A 10,470-nucleotide genomic window follows, 5' to 3' on the forward strand; every position below is an offset into this window, starting at 1 on the left:
AGTGAAAGATACTGGGTGGGGATCCTGACCTCCCATAGTGGGCAGGGAGGTACATGCTGTGTCTTCTATCCCCCCATACCGTTTTCCAATTGTTTCCTGTCATTGTCTTGGAGTGAGATTACTTGGTTTTGTCCTGACCCTGGGCGGAGTTCCTTGGCTGGGAGGGAAACAGTCGAATGTATAGTTATAGTTTTGGGAGATGATATTTTTTTCCTTGTAAATCATCTCTCTGTTATGCATTGTATTATGTTTAGTTTACATATTATATTATATGATTTGTATACATTTGAGTGTATTCCTCTTAGTTGGGACCTGTGCTTGTGTCTGGATGAGACTTTTAGGTGATCTCAAACTAAGTACTTTGACGGTGTTCTCTCGGAATCTACATCTGTTCCCTATTTGAACCAATTCCCCTTTGTCTCACCTTTTCTTTTGTGCTTTAATTGTAATTCTAGAACTTTTTACTATCCCATTTTCTTCCTTTTTACTGGCGCTGATATGACCTTAATGTGTTGCAAGCGCCGTAAAACCCTTAAAAACAAACAAAAACAAACAAAGTGAAAGATAATTAATCAAGAGTAGTTTCTTTTTACTATCCCATTTTACTGATGCTGATATGACCTAAATGTGTTGCAAGCGCCGTAAAACCCTTAAAAACAAAAACAATGACCTCGAGCTCACCTGTTTGTTCTCTCTCTCTCCCCCCCCCCCCCCCCCCCCCCATTTGTTGGAAGAAAAAAATCCATGAATTCACACAATATCCTGTTTTTTAAATTTCTTTACCAAATTGTTGCAATCTGACCTTGTCACCGACACTCGCTTTGATGACAATTTCAAAATGCCTAAGTTCACTTTTTCATCTTGGGTTTTAAACATTTTTATTCTTTTTTTTTCTCCTGCCTTGGACAACTTATCTGCTCATATTTTCAGGTCTGGTAACCAAAATCAATCGTGGGCCTGTTTTATCATTTGTTGTAAAGGTCAATATTGATTTGAGAGTATTCTGGGTGGGGATCCTGACCTCCCATAGCGGGCAGGGAGGTACATACTGTGTCTTCTATCCCCTTATATCTGTTTTCCAACATGCTTTCTGTCTTTGTCTTGGAATGAGATTACTTGGTTTTGTCCTGGCTCTGGCCGGAGTCCTAGCTGGGAGGGAAACAGTCAAATGCATAGTTATTGTTTTGGGAGATGATATTTTTTTCCTTGTAAATCATCTCTCTGTTATGTATTATTATTTTTATTTTGAATGTATAATGTAAGCATTTGAGTGTGTTCCTCTTTGTTGGATTTTGTGCTTGTGTCTGGATGAGACTTGTAGGTGATTTCAAACTAAGTACATTGATGGTTTGCTCTTGGAATCTACATCTGATCCCTATTTGTTCTCAGTTCCCCTTTGTCTTACTTTTTCTTGGGTGCTTTAATTGTAATTCTAGAACTTTTTACTATCCATTTTCTTCCTTTTTACTGGCGCTGATATAACCTAAATGTGTTGCAAGCGCCGTAAAACCCTTAAAAACAAAAACAAACAAAACATTTGAGAGTATTTCCTTGTCAACAAGGGGCCCACAATTATTTGGGCTGTCAGATCTGCACGTTGGTGACGACACAATTTGCCAGTCTGTTGTGAATTAATCGATATTTTCCCCCTTTTATATTATTATAGTTGCCGTCTGCCTTGTGTTGTATTTGGGTTGTGACGGTGTCGGGCTGGTCCCTGCACTGCTAACAGCAAGGTGTTTTGGGGAGACACTTTGATGATCACGTCAATCTTTCATTCATTTGTTTGTCTTTATTTAACCAGTTGACTGCCGTACTGTGGAAAAACTTGTATTTAGAAAACTCATCCTTCAAATATTGATTGATTTAAATGGCAAAAACTCTCAAACCTGATGAAGACTTTGGCGAGGTCCCAGGTTTGAGAGTTTTTGCCAAGATGAGGGTCATTTAAATTGATCGATATTTGAAGGACGAGTTTTCTGGCCAAAATTTATAAATGATATAAAATAAATAAATATAAATATGAGTTTCTACAAAGTCCAACAGTGAACATGGAAATCTATGCATTTTGTGAACACAACTTTTATTATACATCATGAATATTTAAACTTTATTGTTTGTCTTTGTCATCTTGTAGGGTTTTTTACCTTTTTAAAAAAATAAACCCCAATCCAAATGAATGGCCGTGTGGGAGTGAAAAATCTTATCTTTAATTTAAATTTAATTGAGTACCCAGGTGTAGAAGTGTACCCAGGTGTAGATGGGTACCGTCAACTGGGGGTAACTTGGCCTCTTTAATTTCAGACCAATTTGAGAATAGATCTAATTTTGGGGCATTTATTTCCTTTGATAAAAAGGCAACCAATGAAATAAAATACAACAAAACTGAGATGACTGAAAATGCTCCAAATTCCTTCCCAGGCCTAGAGGCAAAGTTAGCTCAGTTGCCGGTACAGATATTATTTGCAAGGAAAGTTTTTCTTCCCTGTGTAGAAATTGTGACTTGTCATCTCAATGGGGTGTGTTGTCAGGATGAACCAATGATAGAAATTGGCTTTTATTTATTATTTATTTCACCAGTTTCAGTTAACGGCCAAACTCGGGGAAAGACGTGTATTTTTTTAAAATTTGGCCAGAAAACTCATCCTTATAGGGCAGTGTGGCTCAGCGATAGGGTATTTGCTTCATACCCAAAAGCTACAGAGTTGACTACCCGCCTCGTTGTGTGGCCTTGAGCTAGTCACCTCCCCCTAACTCTCTTTGCGGCGCTGCACTGTGGCTGTCCCCTGGGTTATTCCAGTCATCCCTTGGACTAGACCCTAGAGACAAATTTTATCAATTGATCTCTCATCTTGTTAAAAACTCTCAAACCTGGGACTTCAAGGAAGACCTCACGAGATCCCAGGTTTGAGAGTTTTTGCCAAGAGGAAGGTCATTTAAATTACACACAGTTTATCAGTTGGTTCATCCTGCCCTGAAAACAGATTGACCCGTTTATTGGTCTCATTCTTATTAATTATTTTATTCGTTCCGTAATTTGCATAATTTCATATAATTTGTGCTTCCAACTGTCATCGTCATAAATGTCGGGTTGGACATTCCAGGCTGTATCGCCTGATTTTGTTCTTTGCAACGTTAAATCTCATTATTATTTGGTGCCTGTATGACCTCAAAGTGTCCAAAGGGCTGGGCTATTGATCTAGCTTGCCCCTCTCAAAATTCTACATCTTTTACTTACTTTTGTTGCCTTTTTATTTTCAAATTTCATTTTGACTTTGGGTTTTTTATAAAATCTTAGACATAATAAATGTCTTTTTTTTTTTTAATGTCTAACTTTTATAATATTTGAATTTATCACTCATAAAAAATGTCCAGAATTCACTATTCTACATCTCCCCCCCCCTTCCATATGCATACGGTATATGTTGTTAGTATCAGTTTACATATTCATGTTTTAGAGTGATATTTCCTTACTTAGACTTAGAGAGCCAGCAAGTTTAATGCCCTATTCGTTCCACTGTGAGTGTAAGGCGTGTCAACGTCAACCAAGCGTCTTTTTTGCTACTGGGATTCTGTCTTGTGGCGGGTGACTTGATGATTTTACTTTTACGGCAGTAATGTATTTATTAACTCACTCAATCCGAGAGATTTACGCCAATTTTCAAAATTGGAAAAATTGTATTAAAAATAAAAATGAGCATGTACATAGATAGTTTTATTCAACTTTCATTAACATGCAAAAAAAAAAAACCCCTAAAAACATTAGCTTTGATACAACGCCTATTATTTGTCTCATAAAAATGTGATAAATAGGCATGGGGGTCAAGGTAACCCGGGTAAACTACGGATATAGTCGGTGTTGGGGTTGAGTGAGTTAATGAAGCTGCCTAAATAATTGCCTAATAGTGTGTGGACTTCCACCAGGCCCTCCCTCCTCCTCTTCACAATGAACATTTTCCAATAGTTCAAATGATTTATACCTTATTTATAGACTAGCCTTTCAATTGGGGCCGGGGCTATGCCTGACACATAACCTTGACCTTTGTGATGTATTAATCTCTCAGATACACACTTTATTGTGGGCAGTTGGTTGTCCTGTGTAGCGCCATAGCCCCGATTTCAAGGTTAGTCCATAGACTTGACTGGAATTGACCAAATAGTGTAAGTGAAAAGCAGTCGTACCACGAAATGTTTTCTTAGACGACTTGCTTGCTATTTTGGGGGAAAGATAAAGTGTTTACAAAGTATTGGGGCTACAATAGAAAGTATTGGGCTACAATACAAACATTCAAAGTAAGATAGCATTTTTTTTTTTTTTCAAATTCAAGGCCAGCATTTTTCCTATTTCAAATACTGCTGTTGTGCTATTTATAGTTACAGTCATTTTAAGTATGTATGAATTATGCCCTTTCCTTATTATTTTATAATTTTATTTATTTAATATGAAGACGGTCAAGGCTGAATATGCATGACCTTTTCTGATTTCATTTACTGAATACAAATTACACACTATAACTATAAATAGAATTTATGACTTTATGTTGGAATGCAATAATAAAATATTTATCTGGGTGGGGATCCTGATCTCCCATAGTGGGCAGGGAGGTACATGCTATGTCTTCTATCCCCCCATACCCGTTTTCCAATTGTTTCCTGTCATTGTCTTGGAATGAGATTACTTAGTTTTGTCCTGATCCTTGCCAGAGTTCCTTGGCTGGGAGGGACACAGTCGAATGTATAGTTTTGGGAGATGATATTTTTTTCCTTGTAAATCATCTCTCTGTTATGCATTGTATTATGTTTAGTTTACATATTATATTATATGATTGGTAAACATTTGAGTGTGTTCCTCTTAGTGGGGACCTGTGCTTGTGTCTGGATGAGACTTTTAGGTGATCTCAAACTAAGTACTTTGGTGGTGTGCTCTTGGAATCTACATCTGATCCCTATTTGAACCAGTTTCCCTTTGTCTTACCTTTTCTTTTGTACTTTAATTGTAATTCTATGACTTTTTACTATCCCATTTTCTTCCTTTTTACTGGCGCTGATATGACCTTAATGTGTTGCAAGGGCCGTAAAATCCTTAAAAACATAAAAACATAAAATATTTACATCTTATTTCTTTCTTCCATCATGCATACACTTTTTGATTTTTTAAAAAGCCATTTTTTTTCCTGTTGTTTTTTGTTGTTTATTCAGTGACTGTAATGAGATCAGAGGTTGTACTCAAGTGGCAATTATATATTATTATATAGAGATGTTTGAAAAAAAACAAAAACAACCTATTGGTCACGTTATTTGTTGTAAAAAAATTTTTTTTTTTTTTTAGTTAAAGCAAATATTTTGGGGGAAAATGTTTGAGGAAATGCTTGGGGAGAAAAAAAAATAAAATATTGTCAATGTATTATAAAGGGGGGGGGGGGGGGGGGGGGAAGAAAGATATAATAATTTATACACATAATACGTCAGTGATGAAAATTTGACCCCACTCAATCATTAAAAATTGTCCTAGTGACTGTTTTACGGAGAGTTTTGTTCATTCCAACACCATGTGGAGTCGCGTGCAGTATTCTGAGACTGGTTTGAAAACTGTCAGCAGTTCAGCAATTGAATGAATCAGAAGTAAACAAAATCATAGACAGTGGGTGGATTTCACTGGATTCCAAGCACACCCTGGATCCAACACACTGGATTGGTTTGGTGACCTCCACCGAATGGATTGGTTTGACCTCCAATGAGCATCGGATTTCAGCATTCTCAGATTCTAACATGTTTTGTTTTGAATTTTTGTTGCTTCTCCCGAGAGCGTGTTAGAAAATTATTTTTCTTGTGGGGGCTGCCCTAAAATATTGACATATTTTTTCTTTTACTTTTCTTGATAAATCACCGCTCCATCCAAACCACTCTTCAATGTATTGAACCACGTATTCCACTGATTCGTTCCTTGATCTCTCTCTCTCGAGTCAATAGGAATGGAAAATAGAACAAATTTGTTGATTTTCAGTTATGGTAAACTCGGGAGAGTCAAAGTTTTTTGTTCTTGTTGAATACAATAGAACCTCATTCTCGGTCGGCACTTTTTTGATGAGTATCAAATTTTTATCATTAATTTGATATGGTTTAACCAGTGATTTAATTTGGCGTTGACGTTATAATGAGGTTTTACTGTAACTGTCACTCTTGGAATCTAACTGAGAGATAAGGGTCATGTGATGCCAGCCAAAATTAAATTGAAAATTAGAAGACTTTCACAGATTGGGGGATCTCCTGAGTGGAATAATTAAACATAATTGAAAAATTAAATACCTTGGAATGGAGGCGGGACTAAGACTAAGACTAAGACCAGCCCCCAAAATTGCCTTGATTGACAGATTGGAAATTATTAAACAAGTATGGTAACAACAAAAAAATGTGCATCATTTGATAGCTTTCAGTTTCACCCCCCCCCCCCCCCCCCCCCCCCCACACACACACACACTTTTGTGACATTTTGACACGATATATCTTGTCATTGAAATGATTTGTTAGATATTCTTTTTTTCTAAAGTGTGTGTGTGTTTGGGGGGGGGGGGGGGTTAATTAAGTCTATCAAATGATGTACATTGTACCATATTTGTTTAACATCCTTCAATCTGGACGGGCACATTTATTCATTTCGGGGCTGGTCTTTGTCACCCCAAATTCCATGGAAATCATTTAAATTAGGGTAGGTACCTATCTACTCTTGTATTGTCGAATGACGCAGCAATCATAAACATGACCATGGGATTGCCCAATATAATTGTATTTGTTAATCAATCATTACTTATCATTGTTGATAGATCCACACTACTTGATTGATTGTTATGATCACCATAGTAAATAATATGTAAACGTGACCATGACATTGGGGGTTGGTGTTGTCATGGTTACCAACCAATACATTGGATTATTTGAAATCTCCCAATAGAAAAATAAATGCAATCTATATTATTTTATCCAGCCATCCAATGTTTGTTCTTTTTTTCTTTCAGTTTTTCTTTCTTTCTTTCATTTTTAAAAAAATATTAATGAAATCACGTGGTTTTTGCCTGACCCCCGCCGTCAGGGTCATCTTTTGCTGAGATGGAAACAAACAGATGGATGGATCTTTTTTTGTAAGTAAAAATTTGACAAAACAGCAAGAAAAAACCCCCAACAAACTCTGGTCCAATGAGCACAGCTGAGTCTGAGCCCTTGTGGGTGATTTCAATCTGTCCAAGGCAGCCTTTGTCCAGGTCCTTTAGTCCGTTGATCCTGGTGTTGAAATCTTGTCCAGTTGTTGATTCGAGAACCAAGAAGGGCCTCCAGGGACTGGGACTGGGACAGATCTCCAAGATTGGGTCTCTGCTCTGTCAGATTCCATCTGAACTGACCAAAAGAGAAAACTCTCTCACAGTCTGCTGAGCTGTGTGGTATGGTAAGGTCAATAGACCCATCAGATGGTAAGGTCAACAGACCCACCCAGCAGATGGTAAGGTCAACAGACCCAGCATAATGGTAAGGTCAACAGACCCAGCATGATGATAAGGTCAACAGACCCAGCAGATAGTAAGGTCAACAGACCCATCAGATGGTAAGGTCAACAGACCCAGCATGATGGTAAGGGCAACAGACCCATCAGATGGTAAGGTCAACAGACCCAGCATGATGGTAAGGTCAACGGACCCATCAGATGGTAAGGTCAACAGACCCAACATGATGGTAAGGTCAACAGACCCAGCATGATGGTAAGGTCAACAGACCCAGCAGATGGTGTAAGGTCAACAGACCCAGCATGATGGTGTAAGGTCAACAGACCCAGCAGATGGCAAGGTCAACAGACCCAGCATGATCCTGCAGAGTCCAGCCATTGTAGGGTATTCTTCCTTTACCCTTATCCAGTAGCTGTCCACCGTTTTCAACAAGAGAAGAGACATCTGCTACCTTGTAGTTAGAGCTCCAACTGTGTTTAACAATCGGCCAGGGAGTGTCCAGCTGAAAATAATTAAAATATAAAATATGATTGCCCAAAATATGTGGCTTTAACTCGCTCCTTACTCAACATTTTCCAGACTTTCCCACAAAGGCCATGTCCTACCAACATAAAAATTGATTTTTCAAACTCTAGCTCAAAAACGATATATACCTACATAATTTTGTTCATCAAAACGCGTTCATTTCACGATGACAAATTAGTTTCATACAATTTTGTACAGAAGAAATTTAATTGATAATCGTAACAAACATTACGATTTTCCTGTAATTGGTAAGGAGAGGGTTGAAATCAGAAATATACTGGAGTCTGGAAATAAAAAGGGAGAGCAGGAATTTCAAACTCTTCAGGAACAATTTGGACAAAGATGGAGTTGAAAAGGTGGGACGGACGACAATCATGATTGTGGTGATGATTATCGTAATCAATAGTTAAATATAATCAACAACAAAAATCAGAAAAATAACTGGAAATTAGAGAAATGACAAGTCTGTGAGAGGAGCAAGAAAAATGTATTCAGAGAAATATTGACCTGTATCTATAACAAACCTATGACTTTAGAAAATAACACATAAGAAAAGAAAAGAAAAAAACCCCCAAAAATCTGAATCAAAGAAACACACACAATAAACAATAAAAACTCACGCTAAACCAATGCTGGATATCTTGTCAGGAGGGAAAACAAGTCTCTCTCCCATTGGCTGATGACTCACTCGAAGGGTGCACAATCCAATCCTGATGGTCTTCAGAAGTGTCGGTGTACTACACGTGTGTATCAATGCATCATCAATATCATTCACATCACTGTACTACACGTGTGTATCAATGCATCAAATGTATCATCAACATCATTCACATCACTGTACAACACGTGTGTATCAATGCATCAAATGTATCATCAACATCATTCACATCACTGTACAACACGTGTGTATCAATGCATCAAATGTATCATCAACATCATTCACATCACTGTACAACACGTGTGTATCAATGCATCAAATGTATCATCAACATCATTCACATCACTGTACAACACGTGTGTATCAATGCATCAAATGTATCATCAATATCATTCACATCACTGTACTACACGTGTGTATCAATGCATCAAATGTATCATCAATATCATTCACATCACTGTACAACACGTGTGTATCAATGCATCAAATGTATCAACATCATTCACATCACTGTACAACACGTGTGTATCAATGCATCAAATGTATCATCATCATTCACATCACTGTACAACACGTGTGTATCAATGCATCAAATGTATCATCAATATCATTCACATCACTGTACAACACGTGTGTATCAATGCATCAAATGTATCAACATCATTCACATCACTGTAGGACACGTGTGTATCAATGCATCAAATGTATCATCAATATCATTCACATCACTGTACGACACGTGTGTATCAATGCATCAAATGTATCAACATCATTCACATCACTGTACGACACGTGTGTATCAATGCATCAAATGTATCATCAACATCTTTCACATCACTGTACAACACGTGTGTATCAATGCATCAAATGTATCATCAACATCATTCACATCACTGTACAACACGTGTGTATCAATGCATCAAATGTATCATCAACATCATTCACATCACTGTACTACACGTGTGTATCAATGCATCAAATGTATCATCAATATCATTCACATCACTGTACTACACGTGTGTATCAATGCATCAAATGTATCATCAACATCATTCACATCACTGTACTACACGTGTGTATCAATGCATCAAATGTATCATCAACATCATTCACATCACTGTACTACACGTGTGTATCAATGCATCAAATGTATCATCAATATCATTCACATCACTGTACTACACGTGTGTATCAATGCATCAAATGTATCATCAATATCATTCACATCACACATCTTTTAAAAAATCGTATTAAATCCACTAAAATCGTATCGGCGTATTCGGGGTCCAAAAATCGTACTAAAATACGCGAAATCGTACTGGTAGGCAGGTCTGGATCCCCACTAAGAGGAATACACTCAAATGTTTACAACCAAGTATAATATGTAAACAATACATAATAAAGTGCATAACAGAGAGATGATTTACCAGACGAAAAAAAAAGTCATCTCCCAAAACTCTAACTGTACATTCGACTGTTTCCCTCCAAGCCAGGATATCCGGCCAGGGCCAGGACAAAACCAAGTAACCTTATTCCAAGACAAAGACAGAAAGCATGTTGGAAAACAGATATAGGGGGATAGAAGACACAGTAAGTGACCTCCCCGCCCACTATGGGAGGTCAGGAACCCCACCCCATGGTATCACTTAGAAAATATTCTTGCTGACTTGGTGGTCTCAAACATGACATGACAAATTTGAATTTTGTGATTTTTCTGCACGTCATTAACATTCAACACGTGGAAATGGGGAAAACAAAAACACAAAGAAACAAAACAAATAAAAAATGCAAATA

The sequence above is a fragment of the Berghia stephanieae genome, chromosome 11 (genome assembly GCF_034508935.2).
Source record: "Berghia stephanieae isolate SIO BIC M18660-M18661 chromosome 11, UCSD_Bste_1.3, whole genome shotgun sequence".
NCBI classification, from domain to species: domain Eukaryota; kingdom Metazoa; phylum Mollusca; class Gastropoda; order Nudibranchia; family Aeolidiidae; genus Berghia; species Berghia stephanieae.